Below are 5,389 nucleotides of genomic sequence, written 5' to 3' on the forward strand. Positions count from 1 at the left end.
TGTTTGAGAGGCTAAAGTGTGCTTTGGTGCTCTTGATTGAAGAGGCTTGGAGTTTTAGAAGCCTGGAACGAGAAGAAGAGGGTAGATCTAGTATCTACATTGCCTTGGCTAGCATTTTGAGGTAAAAAGCCTTTACCTTGGTCTTTCATTTTCTAGATCTCTTTTTAAGAGAGAATATGGGCATTTTGGTGCAAAAATGGAGTTACTTGCGAATTGGAGCTTGTCACAAGGGCATAGTTTCAGATCAGGACTCCTCTAGGTCCCAAATTCATAAAGTTGTCAAACTTATCTCGTATTAACCTCTCACCATGCCCTAAACCTCATTCAAGAGTTAGTTTTGGTGTTCTAAGCCATTAAGACACTGCATACACGTAAAGTTTGCAACTTTACGTGGAATATGTGCCTTAGGAAGCTAGATCTACAATTTGGAGCTTTGGGGTAGCTTAAAAACGTTGGAATGAGAAATGGACTGAAGGGACTCAACGAGTTTCATGGTCAACTCGACGAGTCCGATGAAGATTGGATGTTGTTAGTTTCTGCATGGACTCGGCGAGTCAGTGTGACGACTCGACGAGTTAGTTAGGGTTTTTCTCGGGTTTTGGGATACGCATGGACTCGACGAGTTTCCTGGGAACTTGGCGAGTGAACTAGGTTTTTTGCGATTTCTCGAGTTCTAGAAGGACTCGACAAGTCAGTGAGCTGCACTCGACGAGTTGGGTCAACATGGATTATTGACCTTGACCGTTGACTTTGACTTTGACCAAGGGTAGACCAGTCTGACTTCTGGGGGTATTTTAGTAAATTGGGAATTTATGGAAGTGGGTTTATGGTGAATATAGGTGGTGGAGTTCGTGGCTGTGATTTGAGAGTTTGACCTTATCACTACAGTTCAACATTTGTGAAGTGAGTTATCCTCACTATACTAATGGGTCTAAGGCACCAAGGCCAACCCATTGGATTGATATCCTAATAGTTATTGATATGCTGAGTATGAGTTAGATATGCATGTTAGTTCGATATGCTAGTCTGGTAGATCTGTAGGATTACCTGTGATACTGTATGATTATCTGCATGAACGTTATCTGTTACACGTCGACACGTTATGTGGGTAGGGTTGAGGTTGCACTGCTTCGTGCGGTGACCAACAAACCCTGGAGTATGCCAGATATGAGCTGAGTGTTAGGGAGGGCATGCCAGACTCATAATGAGGAATCCTAAGCATTCCAGATGCGAGCTGTAACGCCCTAATTCTCAGGTATTGATTAATGTAAGATTTTATTGCCTACTCGACGATTTGGTTTCCCTACTTGTCTAGTAGCATCGGGTTTGGTCCACGTGTTTTAGTAACCTACTCACTGAGCCCAAAGAGGGACTCGACGAGTAGGAGTTGGGGGATGACACCCTAATTTTTGGGGGTTTGCACCCTATTTAAGGGTCATTTATTCCCCCTTAGCCTCTCTTACTGCTCCCCTCGAGTCAGAAACCCTAATTTGTGTTGCTCTCTATATTGGCGCGCTTCTTAGCTTGGAAGAGGAATCTTGGAAGTGGAAAGCTTGGAGTTCAAGAAGTTTGGAGCAAGGGGCTGTTGTAGATCCGGATTCTTCTTTGTCTTGGCATCATTTTGGAGGTAACAAGTTGTTACCTTGGCTCTCCTTTATCTAGATCTTTTCATCTATGGGATTAGAGCTTTTCTTTTAGGGTTTTGTGGTGGTTCTCTGCTTTGGGTCAAGATCTGAGGTTGCCACCTCAGATATGGACTCCTCCAGCCCCTCGTTGTTATAAAGTTTCAGTCCTTGTCAAGAAATGACCTTTCCCTTACCTTAAGCCTCTCCTTTAGCTTGTTTTGGGTCATTATCATCTTGCATGCACGTAAAGTTTGCAACTTTACGTGATAAACATGCCCTATGAGCTTGGATCTACAATATGGAACCTTGGCATGGCTTAAAGAGCCTCTGTATGGATGAAGGACTAAATGGACTCAGCGAGTCGGATGAATGACTCGACGAGTCCGATGAAGTTTGCCTTGGGCTCGACGATTCGGTCGAATGACTCGGCGAGTAGGCTAGGGTTTTCCCAACCTTTATACACGTATGAACCCGACGAGTATAAAGGGGAAAACTCGACGAGTTGGCCAAGGAGTTTATGGCCACGGACACCAAGAAATCGACGAGTCACTCAGGTGACTCGACAAGTTGGCAAGTTATGCAAGGAACTCGGCGAGTGACTGGATGTACTCAATGGGTTAAGGTCAACATCGACTGTTGACTTTGATAACAGACTTTGACTTTGACCAAGGATTGACTTTTGGACTTCTGGGACATTTTGGGAAATTGGAAATTTACAAGCATGGTTTTATGGTGCATTTAGGTGGTGGAGTTGTATCCGCAATCCAAGAGCTTGAGTTTATCTTCTATTCGACAGTACGAGGTGAGTTATCCTCACTATACCAATGAGTATAAGGTACTAAGGCCGACCCTTTATATATTTGTATCTGGATTATTGCATGATATGGTATTGATTACATCCTAGTAGTTAGGATGGTGGTATGCTTATGCTTAGTGGCCTGGTTAGGTCAATGTCTTGGTTACAAAATGATGCTATGTTAGTGACCGTTTAGGTCTGTATCCCGGTTATTGGGATGTTGCTATGATTAGTAATTTGTTAGATCGGTTTGACTGTTCTATGATATGAGCTAGCGTATGATATTTATGTGCACATGTTTGTTTGATTGGGGGTTGGGTTGAGGCGGTCCTGCTTTATACTGTAGGCCAACATAACCGGTGAGCAGTCCGGATATGTTGTAGGCCCTGCGAGACGGTCCAGTCATGCCGAAGGCTCGGGAGCAGTCAAGATAGGTTGTAGGCGTTGCGACGCGGTCCAATCAGGCTGAAGGCTCAATATGCATATTTTTCTGTAATTGTAATATGATGTGGTTGTATTTTTATGGCGTTGGTATTTTGGGGGAACTCACTAAGCTTTCTGTCTTACAATTTCAGTTTATTGTTTCAGCTACATCAGGGGATCGCGGAAAGCCGAAGGCATGATCGTACAGCTCCTCATGATTTGTTTATGTTTCTAGGAAAGCTCTGATATTAGATATTTTGAGAACAAACTTTGTAATGATGAATGGTTTTAAATGGTTTGAAAAAGTTTTAATTTGGCATGAAATTTTTGCGTGTTACACGAGCTGAGGGCTAGGAGAGCATACCAAACTCGCACCGAGGGCTAATCATTTTGTTACAGTGCAAGGACTGAGGAAGCAAGCCATATATGAGTTGTGGGCCTGTAAGGCAAGCCAAACTCATACTGCGGGCTCAGGGGTAATCCGGTCTGTAGAGCTGTGGACCCATTACATGCTGTTATTATGTGTACTAGTTGTTATTTATTGATATTTTGGGAGAACTCATTAAGCTTCGGATTTACAGTTTTGGATTTTGTTTCAGGTACTTCAGATGATCGCGGGAAGACGAATGCATGATCGTACACCTCCTCATGTTTTATGATCTGGAATTTCTGTTTTGAAAACACTTTGTAATAATTAATGGTTTTAATCGGTTGAAAAAGTTTTAAATTGGCTTGATTTTTATGGGTGTTACAATTATATTCTATGAAAAATGGGTGTTTATATTATTTTAAAAATGATATATTATTCTAAAAATCAGGACGTTACATTGGAACTCATGGAGAATTGAAAAATGCTACTTCTTACTTGAAAGAACAATTATAAATGAAAGATCTTGGTAAAATAAAATTTTGTTTGGGTCTTCAAATTGAGCACACAAAAAATGGGATTTTTGTGTATCAATCCAATTATCTAGAAATGTTTCTTAAAAAAGTTTTATATGAATAACTCACATCCATTGAGTTACTTGATGGCGGTAAGACACCTAGATGCCAAGAGGACCAATTTCAGCCTTGTGAAAAACATAAAAAACTTCTTGGTCCCAAAGCACCATATCCTAGTGCTATTGGTGCACTAATGTATGTTGATAATAATACAAAACCTTATATATCCTATTCTATAAACTTATTAGTAAGATATAATTCTTGACCAACAAGAAGACACTAGAACGGAATCAAACATGGTCTTCAATATCTCCATGGTACAATAAATATATACTTATACTACTCAAATTCATCACAAGTAGAGTTAATCGGTTATGCAGATGCTGGATATTTATCCGATCCATAAAAAATCTCGATCCCAAATAGGTTATTTATTCACCTGTGGAGGTACAACAATATCTTGGAGGTACAACAATATCTTGGTGTTCTGTTAAAAACAAACTTTAGTTGTTGATCCTTCTAACCATGCAAAGATTATAGTAATTCATGGGACAAGTTGTGATTTTTTTTAGAACGACAACATTATATAAAAACCTCACACTAGCAAGAAGCTAGAGAAAATAATACATGCAATCCGTGAATGTATCTAGTTAAGAAATTTAACCCACCATATTTGCGAGAACTATGGTCTAATTTCTAACAAGGATGTTCCAACCATACTATATGAAAATAATACGACTTGTATCACCCAATGGAAGGAAGGGTTTGTCAAAAGAGGCAAAACCAAACATATATCACACAAGTTTTTTTTCACTCATTATCTTCAAAAAGAGGTAACACCTGTTGGATTAGTGTCTAAGTCCATAACTATTTTGGTATGTACTTGACCCGATGGTGAATGGTCCTTTTGGGTTGCCTTCACCAAAGCAACTTGATAGGATGAATTATGAAGAGAAAGGATTAATTATGATTTATTAATATATTATGAGAATAATATATTAAAGGAGAAATCATATTGTTTAATTAATATTAGTCAAGAATTAATTGATAATTAATTTTGTGGATAAAAGAGATTAATTAAACTTAAGGGACTGGAACTGTAATTATAAGATAATTGCATTTGGGCTATGGATTACCTTGGAATAATAGGTTGGATGAATTCTATGGGGAAACCCATTAGAAATCGTCCAAGGGATATTCTAAAAGGGTCCATGGGCTGCTTAAGGCTTAAGTAGTCAGATTAGGGTTTCCTAGTTGAAAACCCTAATAGCCTACATGTATATATAGTACCCTTAAGCCCCAAAAACGTGGCTAAGAGTTTCACTAGGGTTTCTGGACGTTTTGGGCAGCCTCCTCTCTCCTTATTCTTCATCCTCTTGCTCTTGGTGTTTGTGAGCCATTAGAGGAGTGACAATTGTGACTCTAAGCTTTCTAAAGTCATTACAAGGAGGATTTGAGATTGTTATTGCTACATAACAATCAAAGGTAATTCTCTAAACCCTAATTTCAGTTCAGAATATGTTAGATCTAAGATTATAAGTCTTGGATACATTGCATGTACAATAGAGAAACCTAGATCCAAGCATTAGGGTTTGCATGAGCA

The sequence above is a fragment of the Lactuca serriola genome, chromosome 5 (genome assembly GCF_051521515.1).
Source record: "Lactuca serriola cultivar US96UC23 chromosome 5, Lser_US96UC23_V15, whole genome shotgun sequence".
NCBI lineage: Eukaryota > Viridiplantae > Streptophyta > Magnoliopsida > Asterales > Asteraceae > Lactuca > Lactuca serriola.